The following is a 22,810-nucleotide window of genomic DNA, read 5'->3' as shown; positions in this document are numbered from 1 at the left end:
GAAACCACCCCACCACTACCTCCACCTGCGCTAATTCCTTCTTGCAGTCACTTGATGTCCTCAGTCTTCCAGGTTAAATTATGCCCAACGTTGAAAGAGTTCTCCCCACTTCCTGTCCTGACAGGATGTTATGGGATAATCTCTCAAATGAGGACCCGGATAAATTAAAATAAACCCCCCACAAATGCTCTAAGCCAAAATTAAATGAATATGTTGGGGTATAATTTCACATCAAAGTATATCTTCAGCCAAAACTATTTTTTTAGTTATGGACAGAGTGGGAAAGATTTAACCTATGTTAAGTTTTACTTTTCTCTGTGACACCATTGGGAAGATTCCTCTCACTTCCTGTCTTAGTGACATTGTCGTCACCAAGTCTCCAAAATGAACACAGACAGCTGGGCCACTTTATAGATAAAAAAAATCACAAAAGAACGTCTGTAATATAAGAACTATTATACCCACCTCTCTGTTGGCATGTGCCTGCTATCTGTCCTCTGTTTGCAGCTTTTAACAGTCTCTCCAGCATTGAACACTTCTAGGACTGTGTATGTGTCCCTTTGCCATGCTCTGTGGCTCCTTTCTTCAAACAATAGGCACTGTAGTGATGTAGGAGTCAGCATATAGAACCACAGTGCGCTGCAGGTGACAATCCCAGAAAGTCAAATGCCAAAGAGTCTAATGGAGGCTGCAGTACTTAAACAGAGGGCAGGTAGAAGACACGGGCCATCAAAGAGTCAGTATAAGAGCTCTTCTATTGCTATTCTATCTAAAGGACTTTCCTTCAGGATTTCTTTTTACTTGACAGGGTCAATTTAAGTCTTTAATAGTCTCATGTGTAGTTGAGTCCTAATGGTTAAAAGACTAAGCAAAGTCAATAAAAAGTTTCCAGATGAGGTAGTTTAGCAATGCTGGGACAATATCATAATGCAATTATGTGCTGTAGGGGCATGCAATTTTAATAATAGGCACATGTTTTTAAGGTTAATGCAGCACAACACCATCTGCCATCATTAGAAATGTTATTGTTTTAAATGGAGGATATGTTTTATTAATTTTGATTACTTAGTGCAGCTTTATTAACTTTATAAATGCAATGCATTAGTTTGTGCATTTTAGAATAAAGCAAGACATAGTTACATAGTTAGTCAGGTTGAAAATAAACAGAAGTTCATCGAGTTCAACCTATAGAGCAGCGGTTCTCAACCTGTGTGACCTCAGGACCCACATTTGTCCTTGGTCATTAAGTCGCGACCCAAGTCTCGCTGCACTGGAATGCACGGCATTAGGGTAGCATGGGTTTCCGGTGCAGGCATACAAACTGTGGGTGTGAAGTGCGTTTGGGTTACCATTCAAATGAATGGTATCGCAGCACACCTCCCACACCAGAATGCGCGGTAGGTGCGATTGCGGGGTATAGTGCTTTAATTGAACGGGCCCTCAAAAACACTGACACAATCTCACACACTCACAGATATTCTGACACACATATACACTCCAAAAAGGTTTTTTTAAGGTCCATCCAGTCTCCCTACCTTCCGAGAACTGGAGCGGATCCTCAGCCTGGAGTCCAGTGTGGGCTGCTGTGCAGTGACAGAGCTCCATCCATATGTGCATTGCTTGTACAGTTCCCTTGCGCGCCCTGTAGAGGTGACGGGAGCCAGAACGTGATGTCACCATGGCACCTTGATAGGACAGGTGAGGGAGCTGTAAGCAACGCATGTATGGATGGAGCCCCCTCACGGCCATAGCCCCATCCCATCTCAAGCTGACACTCAGAGCTGGGCAGCATATTTTCAATCAAAGCATGGCGCAAGAACTGACAGTGCTGCGCTATGGGGAGACGCAGGAACCTCTCACCTAGAAAAGTGGAAGGCATGCAGCGACCTACTGAACATGGGATTGCGACCCACTTTTGGGTCACGACCCACCAGTTGAGAAACAAGGCTATAGAGAGAGGATAAAAAAATAACCTAAAACAGAACGCTATGCCCACAGTTACCCACTGTTGATCCAGAGGAAGGCAAACAAACCCTATAAGGCATTGTTTCAATTTGCTTCAACAAGGGGAAAAAATCCTTCCTGATTCTATATGGTTCAGATATTCCCTGAATCAACAGGGAACTAGCTCCTAGGGGAGTCTATTCCATATTTTAACAGCTCTAACTGTGACCAAGCCTTTCCCTATGCAAAGGTAAACCTCTTTTCCTCCAGATGCAAAGAGTGCCCCTTTGTCCTTTGAATAATTTGGTGCCAAGCTCACTATATGAACCATTTATGTATTTATACATGGTGAGCATGTCCCCCCTTCATCGCCTCTTCTCCAGAGAGAACAAATTCAGGTCAGCTAATCTTTCCTCATAGCTGAGCTCCTCCATGTCTCTCATCAGTTTAGTTGCCCTTCTCTGCACTTTCTCCAATTCCATAACATCCATTTTGTTAACTGGTGGCCAAAACTGAACTGCATATTCTAGATGAGGTCTTACTAATGCTTTGTGGCAGGATTATGTCTCTATCTCTGGAGTCTAGACCCCTAATAATAATAATAAAGTATTTTACTTGCTTTAGAAACTGCATCTTGACATTGCATGCTATTGTGGAGTCTATGATCTGCCTGAACACCAGTGGCGTAACCAGAGTTATCGCGGGCTTCAATCTCAGAGACACACTTGTGGATGAGGAAAGGCACTCCATCTGGAGACCTTTGTGCTGCCTCCGAGAAGTTCCTGCCAAACAAAAGCAGCCGACCCTGCAATTTCTTGTGACCACACTGGATAGCCAGAGTTTCCAGACATTTCTTGTGACAGGCAAGGGAGCACTAAGGGAATAAAGAGTGACATGAAAATGAAGAGCACATGGCAAAATAAATCTGTCCTATAAGCACATCTTATGAGTCATCCTTCAAAAGAAATAAGTTTACAAAGATGGGCTTAGCTTAACGTCTGCCATGGCTAGCATGGTCATCATCAACTGCACCTGTATAATGAGAAATACAAACTTTTCTGCACTTAGCATATGGTCTCACAGCTATTCCCCTCCTAATATATATCTTTTATGTGTTATTCATATTATTATATATGTGTTATTCCTGAGCTCACCTCTTCACACTCTGCTCCCTGGAAGTACACATAACTGTTACACTCCCGACATTTGCTTGGTGTCCGCAACTTGCGCAGTTTGTGTGTTCGAGCAGCCCGAGATAAGCCGACATTACGAAATGGCCCAGTGGGCAGGGACGCTTCCAAAGCAGCAGGGAGACCATTAATGCCTTTATTAAAACAAAAGAAAGAAGACTGAATCAATGTATTATAGTATAGGTTCAACATTCTGGCCTATCGGCTGCAAACATCATCAAGATACCAACACGTTTTGAACAAATGCTTGTATATCTGTATCTAGGCTTTGTAATAAATGATACAGTTAACTGCAACCATGTTTCATTCTAAATACAAGCTGCTATGCGATCCGGGCTGGCTGGCTGGATCAGGCAGACGCGCCCTCCAATCAGGCACTGTAGAGGGCTGCTCGCAGTGGCCTCGGAGGACCGAGCGGCCGCCCGATGACAGCCGGGTAAATGTGGCAGAGAGAGGGAGCCACTGAACCTTGGGGGACACAATTTACAACCTCAGACCATTCAGAGCATGAATCATTGATCAGTACTCTCTGAATACAGCCTTTAAATCAGTTTTTTCTCCAACTACAGACTGAATGCGTTATACCTACGGACCTTAACTTATACATTAGCCGCATGTGTGGAACTGTATCAAACGCTTTTGCAAAGTCCAAGTATAATATATCCACAGCCATTCCTGTGCCTAAATTATTGCTTACTTTCTCATAAAAAGAAAGTAGATTTGTTTGACAACTTTTGTCTTTTGTGATTCCATGCCGACTGTTGCTTATGATATTATTTTCAAGCAAAAACAAGTGCATGTAATCAGTTGATCAAACTTTCAAGTATCTTCTCAACTATTGAAGTTAAGCTTACAGGCCTGTAATTACTTGATAAAGACTTTGATTCCCTTTTAAATATAGGCACCACATTGGCCTTGTGCCAATCCATTGGTACCCAGCCAGTCATTGGAGAGTCTCTAAAATTTAGATACAATGGCTTAGAAATTATACAACTCAATTCTTTGAGGACTCGTGTGTGTAAGCCATCCAGTCCAGGTGCTTTGTTCACCTTAATTTTGTCTGTTTCTAGACCGTATCAATTGTGAGCCGTTGTGGTTTATTAGAGGCTTTGGCACTACCATCCCCATTGTGGACTTGAGTTCCACCTTGTTCCTTATTGTATACAGAGCTGAGGAAAGTAATAGTTTTGCCTTCTCTTGGTCCCCAGTTACCAACTCTGAGTTATCTTGTAAGGGACATACATGCTCAGACCTGATCTTTTTACTATTAACATATATATAATATATAAGACAGGACATTCATTTTTGTCCAAAGCATGGTTATGATTGTAATGCTTGGGTCCTCTGCTGCCCATTTTCCTTCCACTTTTCACCATTTTTCTGTCAGTCATTGATGTGCTTTGTCTTCAATTGGCATTTTTAATTGGCTAAAAAGGAGATGAAAACCACATTGCTGTGAACTCCAATGCCGTCCATATACACAGCATGTGTCTGGCAAGTTAAACCAACTTCCAATCCTAAATTTTTTTTATGTAATTGGCCATCATTTGTAATTAGTGTTCTTTGTAGAGAATTATCATAAGCTTCTCTCCCTTGAACAAAGCCAACTTGATTCAGATGGATAGAAGAGGGAGAGAGGAGTGGTTTAAGACACGAGGCTAGAATCTTTGCATACATTTTATATCATCATTAGCTTGTAGCTTTGACAAATAGGAGTGTCCAATTTAATTCTTATTTGCTCTCTATCAAATCATAATTTCATTCTGTTCAATATGTTGGGTGTTCTGAAACCTTGTCAGATGGAAATAACGATATAGTTAGAATAACTGGAATTAAAGAAGTTTCTCCCGAATAAAACACTTCAACACTCTTATGGCACACCTATTAGACCCTTTAATTGGTTGTGTTAATTGTGAAAATGCCTTTTCAATGGGCCAAAAAATATATTTTCTTGCATCATTTTTCTTTTCTTTCATTATAGTGAAATAAAAAAATCATTAAGATGAATCTATAAATGCTCTAATCAGAAATTTAAATAGGTTTTTTGCTTTTTTTGCATCTTTGAAGAAACCTTCCATATTGTAAACTCTGGTACGTTCCTGTATGAGCATTGCAGTGAGTGATACAGAAGGTTCTTTTTAAAAAGTCAGAAATGTAACAGCAGATGGTGATGGATACTGTGTGTAAAGGGTTAACTGCTCAGTTAACCTACCTAATGAATGATCACTCGCAGACTGCAGGTATTTTAACTGTTGTCCCATGAGCAGGAAAATCTTTGCACAGGGGTGGATCTGAGAATGTAACCATCACAGAGGACGTAAAGGAAAATAGCAGGGTTGGCCAGGCAAATGAGTCATGGTCACCATAGATGCTGCAGGCAGGGCTCAAACTCTGTGTAATGCAATGATTAGGATCATGGCGGTCTCCATCTTGTTGCTGACTTCAGATCAAGCGATCTTTCAGATGACATCTTGCCATGTCTATTGAACAGAGAAGTCCAACAGGTCCAGATGTCAGACCATCCTTTAAGCTTTGAGACTTGTCTATCCAGTGCCAGACACAGGTCCTTGAGTTCCTTAGCATCGTGCAATGTGTTGTGTGTAGAGAGAGAGAAGGGGTAACCCCTGTGATAGGTATCAAAGAAGGTCTAGAACTGGTTTTAAGCCTCTGCAATGAGCAAGTGTTTTTCTGGCCATATCTAGATAAATGGTGAGTCCATGGAAGTCGATGTGAGGTATGAATCTGATTGTTTTGAAGAAGTTTCTTCTCTTCATAGTAATGAAGGTGGCATAAAACATCTAAGGCTTTTATGATAGCAGGCCATGTGGATGTAGTGTTCTGTGTAGTCGGACAAGGTGGAGTTCATGGTGGCAGGTCTTTCCTTGGGATCAAGAGTTTCCTGGGCGCACAGAAGAAGGTTTGGTGGAAAAAGTTGTGCGCAGGCACATTGTGATGTGTTTTTTAGGCTGTAATGTTGTAAAAGGCATTGGTAATGCTGCACTCATTTATCTAAATTAATCACCAATGCAGGCTCCTGATCCATGGCAGAAAACCAGACATAGGTTGCAATGAAATTTTGGAAATGCTAGGGTCAGGTGTCATGTCTCTTCAAGGGTTGGTTGTTTGTGCTACAGGATTTTTTTTATACTTTTTTAAAATATTGATAAGTTGCTGTGTGCCTTTTTTATCTAGTTACCTGTAAGACTTCTAGCACACTTTATAATATAGACACTCACAGCAACGTATGTTCCACACCAAATGCATAAAATATATCTGCTGGGGTTGTAATCAACAAAAGCAGATTGAGCCATCAATCTTATGCCACACAAAGAGTATTTCTTTGAAATATGGCCGTAATGTATTCAACAGAACTGCAGTTTTAAGCTGAATAGCTTTTTTGATATGTCTTAGCACGTTTAATGGTGATGTACTTGTTGCCTGATTTGAAATTCTGTCTAAAAAGATTTCTTTGGAAAGAAAGAGAAATAATGAGAAAGAGAGAGAAATAATGCTCAAGGAGGGGAGAAAGGAGAGGAGAGGGTGTGGAAAGCAGAGTGAGGAAAGTGTTAGGGGAGGAGAGGTGGAGGGCAGTGGAGTGCAGTGTTGAGAAGAGAAGAGTAAAGGAAGGAAGAAATAAAGAAAGAAAGAAAGACACACCGGCCCGTACGGCTGTTATCGTCCGGACATGCCACAAACCCGCCGAACATCGTACGATGCTCGGCGGGTTTTCGAACATAAGGCTGTAAGGGATAGCAGGGTGTAGTTCCACTTTAAGATGACATAGCCTTCAGCTCCCTGTTCACACTTGAGCTCCTTTTTTTGAAGACCCTCCCATCCCCTTGTAGGTTTCTGTCCTACTCCTGAATGTCCCACCGCCCCTTGTGGGGCCTTGTGGGCCCAGAGCAGGCTTGGCAGCAACGCTCAACATGAAGATGTTGAAAAGGAAGACACTAAGTGCGAAAATGTACATAACTTTGTTATCTTTTTTGGGGGGGGGGGCAGAATCATGTGTTTTTGGTCCCATAGACTTCAACAAAAGCACTTGAAAATGTGCGGCACAAGCATTTTTGTACTTTTTTGCGCATTATGTGCCTAGCAACCAGCCTCCTCCTCCTAGCAACCTCAGGCCTGGGGCCTAAAAGGATTCAGCAGTGTCCATGCTGGATGTGGAGACTTGTGAGGGCCCACAGGAACCTCGATGACACAGATGATACCACTTACCATTGCTAAAAAAAAACTGAAACGTCAAAGCACACAAAACTGCATGTTCGCATGTGCAAAAACGTGCAGAAAAGCACTTCAAAATCGCCTGAAAACACTCATGCTCAAGTGTAAATGTGGCCTCAAGCTGAATTTCAAATGGCAAATTATTTGCATTCCTGTCCATCTAGAGATTTACACAGCTCTGCCTCCCAGCAAAGCCAGGTGGATGATAATTAAGAAATACATTGCGGAAACACCACCTACTATTTGCACAGCGAAAGGAGAAGCGGCACACCAGTGAGGTCAAGCAAAACAAACGACAAACGCACTCAACAATTTGTTACCAGTTATACAGTAAGGTGCACACGAAATGGGCTTTGAACAGTAGAACAGTAGAAAGGCATCATGGCACACTCACAAATCAGCATGTAAAACAACTTGTCTCACCACTAAGGACAATGACAGAGGTTTGGATACACGTCTTCTGCAAAGGATGTGTAAGCCGCACTGCCGCGCCAAGGCACCTCTTATAGTGCGGTCCTAACTCTAAACTATGAGAGTCTCCATCTTGGAGCACATGGGGGCAGAAGATATCAAATTGGGTGCAGGCCTGTCAGGAGGACGCCCCACCTCCTTAAAGGTACAGAAACACACAAGGGATCCCGCACATCCCATTGGCAGCTGAGAAACCCCATGCGTCGCTGCACCAAATCGGTAAAGCAAAACAAACGACAAACGCACTCAACAATTTGTTACCAGTTATACAGTAAGGTGCACACGAAATGGGCTTTGAACAGTAGAACAGTAGAAAGGAGACTCTCATAGTTTAGAGTTAGGACCGCACTATAAGAGGTGCCTTGGCGCGGCAGTGCGGCTTACACATCCTTTGCAGAAGACGTGTATCCAAACCTCTGTCATTGTCCTTAGTGGTGAGACAAGTTGTTTTACATGCTGGTTTGTGAGTGTGCCATGATGCCTTTCTACTGTTACACCAGTGAGGTCGTCCCTCTGCTCACTCTCCCCTCCTCCTGCCAGCTTGTTCCCTGTCATCTCATTTGCATGCAGCTGTGTTGCTGTGTGCTGCTCCTCCCTCTCCTAATCTAAGTTCTGCTGTATATTAGAATGACGTGGTCATTGTATGCAATGAAGAAATAAAGAGAGAAAGAAAGAAAGAAAGAAAGAAAGAAAGAAAGAAAGAGAATTTGGTTCAACTGATAGCATCATATTCTCTCTCAAGCTTTCTTTCTGTGGAATATTGAACCATATATGAACCCAAAGACAAAAATGATTAAAATGTTTCAGCTTACCTGTCTTTAGAAATTAAGGCTGCATTAGGTTACTTGTCCAGGCTAACAAGTCCTACAAGAAATGCAAAGTCCATGTCACTTTATGTCAGTTGGAAAGACAGCAAAAACAGAATTGGCTTTCTTTTGTATACTAGTCCCATGAATCCACACTGTAATTGTACAGAAGAGCCCTAGGGCCATGCTAAAAAAATTCTGACTTTTAAAGTCAGAATTCTGTGTTTAAAAGTCAGAATTTTGAGTTTGAAAGTCAGAATTCAGAGATTGAAAGTCAGAATTGTAAACCAAGAATTCTGATTTTTAAACGCAGAATTCTGACTTTCAATCTCAGAATTCTGACTTTCAAACTCTGAATTTTAAACAAAGAATTTTGACTTCCAAGCTCAGAATTGACTTTCAAACATATCATCCTGACTTTAAAAGTCAGATTTTTGTTTCATATTCTTTTTTTAGCATGGCCCCAGGACTCTTCCGTACAATGGAGATTAACAAAGGCAGACATAATTGAAGTCCAGCATGAGGAACAATCATGGTTTCTTCCATAGATACAATAGAGAAATGAGCATCAGAAACTGTGTTATTGGCAACATCACCAGGTGAAAATAAAGGAAAGAAAATCTGTAAAAAGAAAATGAATACAGCCACCACATCTAAGAACTGGTGAGATGTAATATATTACATTTGTATTTTGTGTTCAGATATAAAAACCATCCCTAACCTCATGTGATCAGCTGTTTCGGACACATTCGAACAGTCGTGAACAGTTGCAGCCACCATAGGCCGGCCATTGGTTTGCATAGGCTGAGCAGCAGCAGCAGCAGCAGCAGCAGCAGCAGCAGCTATTCACACACAGCTGTCATTTAAGCTGCAGGAGTCCACAGATTGCTGCCACTAGAATTTTCAAACAGCCCTAAATGCAGGTTTGAATAGTGACCTCATGTAGTGCTGTCTCTTTGTGCCAAGCTTATATGAGATCTGTTTTATCTGTGAAAGCATTTATATTTCTGTTCATCAGTTCTAATAATAATACAACCCTGCCACACAGCACTGCCCTGTCTGGCAGGGCAGGAGGCCGGCTTTTGTCCTTCACCCCGCCTGTGACTGGGCTCTGCAAAGCAAAGCATCAGATTAATGAGCTCATCTTCCTGTCAGTCTGCCCTCTCCTCCTATCGGCATATCCCTTGCTAGCACATGAGCACAACTACACAACTGATTGGATCCTTGTGCTACTTCTCTCTTTCTCAGTCTCAGCTCTGCTGTATAGGGGATTACAAAAGACTAATACCAAGTAAAATTCAGGTACATTTAAAAGAAATATATTTAATGCTGCATTATTGAATAGTGAGCTGTATTAATTTGTTTCTTTTATATCTGCATGGAGTTTAGCTTTAAGGTTTTATTCAGGTTGGAAAAAAAAAGTTGTCACTGGCATTTTACAAAGCCAGAAAAAAAAAAGAGACGGAAGGGAAAGCTCAGAGCATGAAGTTGGTAGTAGATTTTATGTCCCAATAAATCCAAGAGAGTAACAGAAATAATGAGCCCGGGGCGCGGAAACAATGGACTGACTCACCGCTCCCGGCATTCATTTAGCCTCTCCATTAATCTGCAGCCATGTTGCTTTTGCTGTGTAGATGGCAAGAATAACAGCAACTAAATCTGTTCAGGCAGATCGAGCCGGACTAATGTGTCTCGAATGACTTCAGAGTTCTGGAAGTTCCGCTGACTACAGAAGCAAAGTACAATTTTGTGGAAGATCAGGTGTGCCGATTCATTTACCGCGGCACCAGTGATTAATGATTTATTTACTGATTGGCTGGCAGGGGGACTCAGGATGGCAAAGAGTCATTTGTATTTGCATCCAACCAGGACAAGAAAGGAGCAAAGAGAGGAAAATGAACTATCGCTTGGGAACCATTTAATAGCACTTTCTTCAGGAAAGGTATTTCAACCCTTCTCTTATCCATACCAGCAAGACTCTTAATATAGCATTAAAGGGGAACTATGAGGTGAGTGCTTTTCACTCACCTCATAGTTCTAGCCGACCTGTGACAATGAGACTGTCACAGGTCGGCTCAGTAGATCGGGAGGTGAGCGAACACATACCGGCGTTCGCTCACCTCTCGATCCTGTCACGGCTCTCTGCCGTGACAGGGGAGGGGCTGGATTCCCCCCTCCCCGCTCCGATCCGCCAGCGCTGACTGGCAGAACGGACGGGGGAGGGGGCGGGTACAGCTGGCTCTGCCTCTGGAAAGGCAGAGCCAGCTGTCAGTCACGCAGCTGGGTGGATCCCGGCATAATTGTCGGGATCCGCTTCAGCTGCGGCATCTCAGTATACCGCGAGCAACAGCTCGCGGTATACTGAGCCTAGGGTGACGGGAGGACACTAGTTTGTGTCCTCCCGTTACCCTAAGGAGGACTATGGGGAAAAGCCTTAACCCCATAGTTCTCCTTTAAAGCTGAGCTCCGGGCAGATATAAAAGACACAAATGAATGTAACTCTGTAATCATTAAAGGAAAAGTCCACCTTTTAGAAAAAAATAATTGTTCACACCAGTGCAGTCCGTTCCAGACCAGACCAGAACAATACTGCATGTCTTAGGGCTTGTTCACACGATGTCCGGATTCTGTCTGGACTAGAACAGTTCGCTCCTGTACTAAAAATGCACCCAAATGTATCCCTATGTGTTTGATGGGCTCCAGTTCTCACCAGCGCAGTGCTTTCCATTCCGGACAGCAAAAATACTGCATGTCTAATTTTCTCAGAAACGTGCACGAACGCGTCAAATACGCAATGAAAATGCATCGCACTGCAGTTAACAGCTGTCAGCCCCACTACACTAAAAAAAGGAACGGGAACGTGTCTGGAACGCGTCAAAAACGTGCTGCACGCATAGCACCGCGTCTGCAGATCTGCACCAGATCTGGACCAGAAAATGGTGTAAACAAGCCCTTATTTTGTCTGGTCTGGAATGTACTGGGACTGCGGGCAGGTTCACACCATTTTCCTGACTAGATCCGGAGCGGAAAATGGTGTGAACCTGCCCTTAAAGTTGCATGTACATGCACATGCAAACACAAACACTCGTCAAATGTGCCTACATGTGAAAACAACAAATGTGCCACACATGTTACATATCACTGCAAATGTCAGAGTGAGAGCAATAATTCTAGGCTCATCAATCCCTATTAACACTAAACTGATGACCGGTAAAGACTCAAAGCATTGCCTATGGGCAAGTTTGGGTATGGTAGTTTTTTGCCATTTTTGCCATTTCACAGGTGCACGCAAATTTAAAGCTTGACAAGTCTGGTATCTATTTATCAGACGCAACCCCATATTTTATATTTTACCAAACAATTTTGTATTATATTCTGTTTCTGTGCACTAAAATTCACTTGGTGTATTTTATCCTAAACATATTGGTGTGATAAAAATGTTTGTAAACATTGTGTGTCCTAAAAAATTGCAACTGGCATTGCAACAAGCAACATAGCAGAATCCACTAACCCATAGATCACAGGTTAATGCATATCTGTATTTATTTATACAGTTCACAGCAGGATATGTCAGAACATATAATCCTGTTAAAAGTATAAATAGGAGAGTTGTCTGTAAAATCCATTATAAATAATATAAGTCTTTGGAATATAAAGTGAGCTTATTAAATGTGATTTTCATTTTTTTTTTTATTAATACAGAGACAATAAAACCACAGGCACCTTCACAGTTTTACAAGCAGAGTGTGTCTTATAAATATTACATTACTGTCAGATGAAAGGGAACTGTTGTGTCTCCTAAAATGGAAAAAAAGTCATACTTAGCCAAACTGTGTATATTTAATGTTTAGAATCAAACAAAATAAATCATGAAACAAAAGTCAGAATCTCTGCGTGCGATCTTGAATAATCCATAAATCCACCGATGTGCATCATTCTCCAAGTACAAGCCCACCACCTACTGGACTGCAGCTCACCAAAAATGGCCACCTTGTTAACCCTTTTGCTGCTGGAGACATTTTTTTTTTTTGCACACGTTAAAATGCACATTTTAGGCCTGAAGATTACTTAAAATTCTCCATGAAGTAGACACTGCCCAGCCCAAAAAAAAGTTGCACACTCTTATATTTCGTTGGCCCGCCTTTAGCTTTGATTATGGCAGACATTCACCATGGCATTGTTTTGGAAAAACGTACGCAATGTCACAACATTTATTTCTGTCCAGAGTTGTATTACTTTTTCACCAAGATCTTGTAGTGATGATGGGAGAGTCAGATTTCTGTGTAAAGTCTTCTCCAGCACATTCCAAAGATTTTCAATGGGATTAAGGTCTGGACTCTCTGGTGGCCAATCCATGTGTGACAATGATGTCTCATGCTCCCTGAACCACTCTTTCACAATCTGAGCCTGATGATTTCTGCCATTGCCACCTTAGAATATGTCCGTGCCATCAGGGAAGAAAAAATCCATTGTCTTAATAAACTGGTCATTCAGGATATTCAAGTAGGCATCTGATCTCATTTATTTTTTGGAGATATAAAGTTGCTGAACCTAGACCTGACCAACTGAAGCAACCTCATTTCTTAACACTGCTCCGAAATCCAGGTGGTGGCTTTCTTTTTTGGCCAGCAGTGTATTTAACGCAGTTGCAATTTTATATGTCACGTGATATTAATTAGAGGTGCACCGAAATAGAAATTAAAAAACCGAAACGAAACCGAAATAAAAAAATTGTCAGTGCGAAACCGGAAATGTTTTTATTTTAATGTTTTCAATTTTTTTATATTTATTTATATTTATTCATTTTTTATTAGCATAATGGCTGTTGGTCACCTTCCAGGAAGTAGGAGGCGGGGGGTTGGTGCTGGTGGTCACATTAGTGGGGGCAGGGTGTGGGGGTATGTTGATAGGATCCTGGTAGTGCACCGCCCAGCACTTGCTGATGTCCCGCCCAGCTTACTGACATCACTGGTTGTCAGGAGCTGGTAGGGACACCGCCCAGAACGTCCCAGGTTGCTAAGAGCTGGGAGGGGAGATTTATATGGCCCTTACACAAATACCCACCCTGCTGTTAGAAACTTGGGATGCTCCAAAAAGGGGGCAGCACCCCCCACATGACTCAAAGAAATTAAGCTGCCTCATTAGAGGTCGGCCCTGTGCTCATGTATGATTAGGCGAGCCGAAGCAAGCTGGGTGCTCAATTGTGAAGGGCAGGGGCTGCGCTTCCACGGGAAGGGAAAGCCCACAGGAGCAGCAGTAAGGAAAGCAAAACTAATTTGTACAAGCAGAAGGCAGCGTTTTATCTTAATGTAAGCTGTAATGTACATTGACTTTAAAAAAAATAATTAAAGGTGAGCTAACCCTTTAATGAGAGGGAACTCACTCTGCCCCCATTTTGTCTTGGGGACAGACTCACTCACTCAGAGTGTTCAGAATAGCTTGCAGTCTGCACAAAGGCCTCCTCCAAAGAAACATCTAAAAAGGTATGTATTATTTTTCGCTGTGCCGTGTGAATGGTAAGACATAACAAACATATAGTGGGGAGTTTTTCAAATTTGACTGAGAAAGTGAAAATACACCCAAAAGCAGGTGTGGGCAACACTGGCCCTCCAGCTGTGCTTTAACTACAAATCCCAGCATGCTTCTGCCTCTGGGAGTCATGCCTGTAACTGTCAGTCTTGCAATGTTTCATGGGACTTGTAGTTCCACAACAGCTAGAGGACCAGAGTTGTTTGTTTAAGATAAAACAGGGAAAAGTTCAGCTATCTGACATTTGACAGCAGAAAAGGAATGGAGGAGAAATCTTCTAATGTGGACACTTGTAACAATGAAGACTGCCAGAGAGGAGATTTCCCTCACTTTGGAGAGATCTCTTCTCACTTCCTGTTGTGTCTACTGGACAGGAAGTGAAGGAAAATGTGCCCAATGTGAAACAGAAGGGTAAAAAAAAATTAACAGGGGCTTGAGCCAAAAACTAAAAAACAAGTTTTGGCTTTAGATATTCTGCAGATGAAGAGGCTGCATAAGTTCAGAACCGATAAGACAAAATCCGGCTTTTCTTTAATCTTCAGAATTTCAGCATAAATATCAAATGACTAAACTTTACAAAGTCGTTTCTAAGATGTACAGCTCAGGGAAAAGGTTATCCTGAGATGTATTTAAACAAGCTGCCTTTCACTGAGATTTCTGGTAATTATTTTCTAAGGCGTTCTTGTCATTCAGGAAACCATACTGCCATTTCACTGATGAGGCTGGCTTATCCATTCCTAACTAAATTTCACCGACAGTTATTGATTTAATTATAGCTAATGGCTGTGTTTGGGAATTCCAAAACATCGTTAAACAAACCCATATCACTCACCGAGTATAACAAATGTGATTTCCTTTGATAGGAACGCTGCCACCCTTTTTGATTGAATTGCATCTATCCCTGATACTCATTACAGTGTAGATGAGGAAAAGTGTCGGAGTTCTATGATAAGCTGCAATATTTTCCTGTATGATTTTTAAACTTTCAGGAGATGAGAAATATTACAGATATTAAAGCCTATCTCCAGAAAAAAACAACCCTTGCAGTGGGGCTACCTTCATAACTTTCTATTTTTATTCATGGGTATTGTGTAAAAGACTTTTACTTACCTGATCTCTGGTAGGCTCCAAAACTGGTGCCCGCAGTCTCTTCTTTCCTGCACTCCAGTGGTCAAAGGCCCACTGATTTAATCATGTCTAATGCTGGACCCATAGTACACAGTGACCATGAGGAACAAAAGTAGACAGCCTCCAGAAGGAAGGACAGTGTCAGCACCAATTCAGAGATGATTTGAGGATCTACAGCCAAGTGATACACAAATAAAGTTCAGTATTGTTAAGATTTTTAAGATTTAACTCCTGAGTTTTGTGTCACTTTAAATATTTAAACCTTGGATGTAGAAGAAGAGTAAAGAAGGCAAATAAGGCAGAACACAAACAAATCCTTTATGTATTCCAGTAAAAAGTGTGTAGAGACAATTGTTACAAATGTGACAGGTTTGGGTTTAATCATCTGGAAGAGTTATTTTGCAGAAGAAACTCCTGTTTTAAACAAGTCAGCTCTACACATTGGTATAAGTTGAAAAAAAAGTATTTACTGTAAACTTTATGGAGTTTATTCTTTATAAAAATGCACACCTCGGTCCTATGCTCTCTGAAAATGTGTGACTTTTAACCTTACGCAATCCTTTGTTGATTGCTTTAAAGGAAACAATTACTACGAGGAACATTCTGTCTGGTGTCAGTCACCTCTGTGATTGCTTCCCCCTCTCTTCATTGCTGCTATGTCCACTATGTCAAAGAGTTTTCTTCTGAAATAGCATCAATCATTTATGCTTTTCTAATCACTTTTGGCTTTTCAATCATGCATTTAAATCTAAAATCATCTATTTTTGAAGCAATGTCCTCTAATTGTCCTTGTTTTTTTGTTATTAAATAACCAAAGTGCCAACTGTTTTAATACCATGGAAAGTAAGTACAATAAAAGTGCAGCTGTAGTAACTATCATCATTAAAAACAGTAGATGGAACCTCTAGGCACCTGCAGATAACTTCAATCTTTTCAGAGCATCTCAGAGTTTTGGGGTTCACTGGGCTCCTTCTCAAGAGGCTTAAGCTCCCTATTCACTTCAATTTCCAGTTTATTAAAGATTGATAAAACCAATCGCAACTTGACTTTTTTAATAGTGTGTGTATAGCCAAATCTTCCTGTTGTGCTGACAATATTTTACCAGACAGGAAGTGGGGGTAACTCTCCAACAGCAACATAGACAGAAATAAAAAGGCTTTTCTTTAGTGAAGTAGGCTAAAATATAGTAAATTGGTGGTTAGATTTGGTGCCGAAAATATACGCAGGTTCTTTACAAATTGGAAAGTTGCACTTTGAAAGGTACTGCAAAACATCTCATTGTATAATTAAAATAAAGTTTTTATCCAAAAAAAAAAGTCTCCGTCAGAAAAAGCTCTTTGACAAAGTTCATTAGACTATCCTTTACACCTCTATATGCTTCACTTCAACCTGCCACTGACCAGCTACATCAGTTAAAAAAAGTTAATTGAATCATTCTTAGATGCACAAGGTATTATATACACAAGAACATTTCCATAGCAGGTACCGATAGTTTAGTGCAGTGAGTATTTCAATGTAATCCGCATGTATGGAGCGACCTGCTTTGTTAAGAGAGCATGAGAGGTATATCTCTAAACAGAGATTTTTAAGTAACATTGTTTCATATAATTCCACATATACTGTATCTTCATATAAATCACTAAATATACATACAATAGTTGTTTGTCACCCAGCTGTGCCAAAACTAGAACTACAGAGGCAAATGCAGGAGCAAGTCATGGGTAAACGAATCACCAGGATCAGCATGTCATTAAACTTAGTATCACTATAATTAAACTTAGTATCACTATAAATGAATATGGGGAATAAAAATCAGCACATATTACCAAGAATAATGACCTTATTGTGACGCAGGGCTATGTACAAACCAATGGTATTCTTTAAAGTAATGGTTAGCACATCATCCACTGTGCGAGTTTGATCACAAGATAATTCATAGGAACTTCCCTAAGTGGTTATGAGTATTATGTACCTGGTGCGCCGAGATGACAAGGGGGGGTTTCCCTTACACATTTGGTCCAAGCACTCCAGGAGTGGAGAACTAGGAATGATAGGGCACAGATGCCAAAAGTCAAGTCAAAAGTAGCTACTTCTGGCACAAGACTTAACTACAAGGTGCCTATGCAGACTGTTAGGAAGGTCACTGAAGAGGAACTGACTGGACAGCAGCTGGCAGGAATACTGGAACCCATGGCGAGCTGGCACATGGTCTGAGACAGACAGTGGTTGGCAACCAAGGAGGCAGACCACAGGCAGAGCAAAGGCTGAGTTGTGGTCAAGAGGCAAGCCAAGGTCAAACTGGGAATTCAATACAGATGAGCCATGGTCAGGAAATAGCCAAGTCAGCAACAGGTGGGCAAATGAAGACAAGGTCAGAACAAGCTGAGGAGAAGGGAGCAGTGGTGAAGCACTGCCATCTGCACTTTGGGTTAGTAGAGTAGACAGAGGGTAGAATCTCACACATTTTAGTTTTTGTCTTTGACCTTGATGCAGATTTGTCAGCACAGCAAAGGATATATTCTAACATAGCCCCAGATAGCAGTAAAATTCCCAACAGTTGTTCTTTTCCCTCCCCACTCTATCATCAACTAGAAGACTTGACAGACTTCAACAGCTAAGCGTTCCAGTAATTTGACACTGCAGCATGCATGCATTAATGTGTTGCAGTGCCATTCATTCTGATTGGAACTTAACGTACCAAGCCTAAGGATCTGCATTAAAGCACACTGCAACACACACTAACAAGCTGCTGTTCATTGTGGTATGCCGGTTGGTTAAAAAAAGGGTTAGGTCCAGTTTTCCAGTGTGCTGGGGTGCACTGGTAGCCCATTTAAATTGAATAGACTTCCTTAATACATTAAGCACACAGTAACGCGTTGCATACACATGTTAATGTTGTTGTGTTAATGCATGGCAGGGCACAACAAAGGTGTGAAGGAAACCTTAAGGTAAATGTTCTGACTTTATTACAGTTGTAAGTGAATGGTTGAGTCAATGGTTGCTGGACCTTCTCTTTTGTGGCAATGAGTACATGTTCTATAAGCCCTACTAGCCACAAGCTTAAGGTCAAATGGCTGCTGGATCTTCTCTTTCATGGTAATGAATACAAGTTCTGTAAGCCTTACCAATCGCAAGCTTTAGGTCAAATGGCCTGTTTTTCTTCTATATAAAATAGGGTTTTTGCCTTTTTTAAATTCCTTTTTGCATTTACATGCTACTGATCTCCTCCAGCCTCTTTCAGCCATTTCTGTCTACATGCACTTGCTCCGGTGTCAGCTCTACATTATTTCCCTGGGACAATTTACTGATAATGACAAACGTGAACCATGCCTGCACAATGTTTGTCAGCACAGCCTATTATCCGGGGTGCAAATAACTGGGGATCATAATCGTTACACAGTTTTCACTCTATAACAGGAAGTGTCTGACCAAAAACCTTCATGGCAGATCACCAGGTATTTTTAGTTAATGAATGCTGCAGATTTAAAAAAAGATTGAAAACAACTGTAAAATGACATTACCATAATAGCTTTTGTTTCAGTCTAATAGTAATTGGGTTTGGATCTACTTGAAGTAAGTTTATTGTGACAGGTAATCTTTAGAACAAAGCCGAGTGATGTATAACTATATCCAAATTGGAGTTGGACATTGAAATAAACCTAAAGCTTTGCCTGAAGCTATAGAGTTCCCCGAATTTCACACACCGATCTATAGAAGATGAAATGATTTATGGGTTGAAGATAAATCCACTGTGGTCCGGAACACTAAAAATGTACAAAATCAAGTTGATTAACATAAGAAAGCACAAGAGTATCAACCCAGCGTCCTGATGAGATATGAGAGCAGAAAATTCCTACAAGAAACTGGTCAATGAACCTGACCCGTATCTCCAAAACTCTTCTAAAATTAATTTTGTGCATTTATCAAACTGACAGCTTTACTCCCGTTACCAGCTCCTCAAAGTGAAGAAATGGCGTACACATCCATAATAATAATTCTGTTGTTTACAGGGGGGATTTATTCTTCTGTATCCAGAGGCTGCAATTTTTATTTGCACTTACATTTTTTTTTTCTGGCAGTAAGATGGTATGCTCTTGATTAATGAAAGTACTATTACAAGTACAAAGGTCAAGTGCACATTGCTGGATAATGTTGTTAAACGGAGGACAGTACTGGGAAACAGAAGACTTGTCATAATTAACAGAAAATGTTGTAATCATAAATCCATGAGCGATCTTGTCAGATGGTTAGAGTAAAGTGTGTCTCTCTCTTTCCAGTTTATATTGCTAAGTACCCACTGGGGAGACTCCCCCCTCTATTTGTACTGGTGACCGTCTGAGAAAGTAAATGAGGGCAAATTTTTTACGTTGACCTCAGAACTCTTGAGGTAAGGGGAAATGTTCTAATGGGCGCAATGCGCTAAAAGGGGAATCTGCCTGTTATTGCGTGGTTTTTAATAATTCCAAGTTGTATCTTTGGGACAGGAAGTAAAAGGGAATTTCCCCAATGGTACACAAAAACCATGCAAATAACCTGAGAGGAGTTACAAGTAACATTTTCCTACTCTATTCAAAACTAATAAAAAAATGTCAGTTAACAATGAATACAATTTTACAAGAGTTTAGCAGCAGGTTGGAGACCTCAAACGACTTTCCAAGTCTGCCGCTACACAATAAGACTCCCTTCATTATGGCTGCAGTAGACCTGTAAACTCTGGTGTAGTGGCTTCACTGCTAAAGTTTTTGAGATAGACCCACCTGCATCTTTCCAACTCTGAAATATCATGCATACTGACTTTTTAAATTACACCTGTCAGCACCCTAAAAGTTCTGCACTGTCCCAACATTGCAGTACAGGCATCCAGCACTGTCTGCACAAAGTTTTGGGCACAGAGGCCTCAAATCCCTAACAGTTCCTAGTGGAGTCAAGCATCATCCTCACCTCTAAACATTGCGTATGGCCAGTAATGTCATCTAGCAATCAGCAGGAAGCACCTGGCTCGTCAGATGTAAATAACTTTACTCATTAAAGCTGAACTCTAGGCAGATACAAAAGACACAAGTTTGTGCAGCAAGAAAAAACAAGTGTCCAGTGTGCTCAGTATATAGAGGGTAAGTATTCCAGTACCGAGAAATAATTCTCAATGTCAGTCTGGTCCACACCATGTAGAATCTGCAGCAATCAAATGGGTAAAGCATTGGTCGATTGAGCAAAGCAGAGGTCTTGCAGTTCTCTTTACACCAACAGGGATAATCAGCATCCTACAAAGCAAAAGAACCTACCAACCTGGTGCGATTAACAGATACACATTTATTAGTTATAATAAACACTTATTGCACTTATAAAAGCTGTTGAAACTGCCTAGAACACAGTCCAAAGAGCATCCACGTTGTGGCCATATGTCAAATTGTCCAGTTGCTACAGTCAGGGCCATGCCACCAATGAGGCTAATTAAGGTGGTACCCATAGAAGCACGAATGGATGGCTGTCCACACCCAACACTCCATCCTCAGTATAGATCAGTAATGCTAAGCCTGATAAAAATGCAGATTTACTGTTACCGAGCTTTCTCGGCAGGCACAGTGAGCACAGGCAAGCACAGCGAGCGAGCCTCTCCAGTCATGCACAGTCTGTATATGGGGTGCACATACAGGCAGGACTACAGCCGCCCAAGGTGGGGGGCATCAGATGTAGCCACTTTGGGTGGCATCCAACCCAAGACTACAGTGGAACAAACCGAAATTACCTTGCTTCAAGATGGTAGTAGCACAATGTCCCTGATCTCTAAGAATTGTGTAAGTGTAAGAATTGCTTTTCTCCCTATATAAGTCAACAGGAAAGCAGAAGAAGTTTAGAAGGAGGTCAGAAGCAAGCTGAATACACCTGGAAGGATGCGGCATTTACTCATCTACACAAGGTTGTACACTACATCTAAGACAGATTGTGGCAATGGCACACAATAGAAAGATGAATACATGGTCATTGTTGCTTATTTTTAATTTCATTATATGAAATCTTGGCATTTACTGTGTAAAATGGCATTTATGATTTAACCTCCACCTAGGAATAAATAAAATGATGCATAATGATGGGATGGCTGTCATGATGTCATACCCCCCTAAAAATCACTGGGCAGTGTGACTGTCACACGTGGCTCTTGTGTTTATTTTTTAGGAGGTCTTACCTGCCAGGGGTGGCCTGTAGCCACCTTTTTTGTCCTAGGTTGACAACACAGCTCTCCCATAGATACAATACAGTGAGTGTCACCGTAGGGCAGGAAGTGTGTTACTCGACAGATCTCAAGGTGAAAATAAATGGCAGGGGAATCATGAAAATAGAAAAAGAAAGAAGCACATACCATCAAAGGACTAGTAAGCTGCTGTTATATTACATATTTGTTCTTGGGTTTAGATACACTTTAAATGCAAGTGGTCCCCACTGGTGTAGTGTGTTATCCACTGCACTCTATAATGTATTTTACATTGCTCATAGTAAAACAGCATGATCCCAGTAAAATCCAGGCAGCATGTATAAAGATTGAGGATTTATGTTACCTTATTCAGTGGCTGGCGAATGCCTTTATGATCCTTTTCATATATGAAACCAAGGTCTGTATTTAGTATCACAGGTCATATGCTAGCTGGAATATTAGCTTAGTACCTTGGCATATATTAACTTGTATCACTGTGCCTCATATCCGGTTATGGATGTTTTATTAGTTCATATACGCTTCTATAGTTTTCCCCGCTGTGCTCATGTACTATTCCATTTTATCAGTACAATAATCTGTACATGATATTCTTTGATACACTGTATTAGTCTTTGGGGAAACTAAAGTACTATTCCTATATAAAGAGTATATCAGCTTTGTAGCGAGCAGTATGGTTACCAGAAATGTAAATCTCGCCTTATTGAAAAGCTGAATGCTGTTTTAAAATAAGAAGATGCTGACATCTCTAAAACAAACAACACTTTTTTTCCTTGCTTGGGAAAAGTAAAATTATACAGATTATGGTGAGAAGGGGCTAAAGCAATCAAAAAAATCACTCCAACCAAATCAGTGCTTAGCATAGTAGAGCTTTCTTAAAGAGGTGGTAAACCGCCAACATAAACATTGGACTAGTTGGTCCCCAGGAGGTGTTTCCCATGATGTACAGCTTATTAACACATTATGGGCAACTTACCTTGCAGGTGATCCCCTCCAGCGATGTGATGTCAGCACACTCCTCCTCCACTGGCGGTTCCATTTTCACCAGGTTCTCTTCTAGGTTTAGCAATCTCGCCCTCTGGGACTTGTTCGGGACCCAACGGGACAGTATATGGAGTAGAGTTTGGGACCCAAAGGAACAGTTTGGAAACTATGGCTTCTTTGGAGTAGAGTTTGGGACCCAACAGGAATGTATGGAAACCATGGCTTCTATGGAGTAGAATGTGAGAGACAACAGGAATGTATGGAAACCATGGCTTCTATGGAGTAGAGTTTGGGACCCAACTGGACAGTATAGAAACTATGGA

General features: G+C 41.2%; 1 protein-coding gene across 1 annotated transcript in view; it reads left to right on the top strand.

Annotated features, from left to right (window-relative positions):
- The window catches only part of PLXDC2 (plexin domain containing 2), a 347,246-nt gene that overhangs the window by 290,107 nt on the left and 34,329 nt on the right, over positions 1–22,810 (top strand). The window lies entirely within an intron of this gene.

This window comes from Nanorana parkeri, unplaced genomic scaffold, assembly GCF_000935625.1.
Source record: "Nanorana parkeri isolate BGI_ZX_2015 unplaced genomic scaffold, ASM93562v1 scaffold23, whole genome shotgun sequence".
Lineage (NCBI taxonomy): Eukaryota > Metazoa > Chordata > Amphibia > Anura > Dicroglossidae > Nanorana > Nanorana parkeri.
Note: the sequence above shows the minus strand (reverse complement) of the source record. Positions and strands in the feature narration are given on the sequence as shown.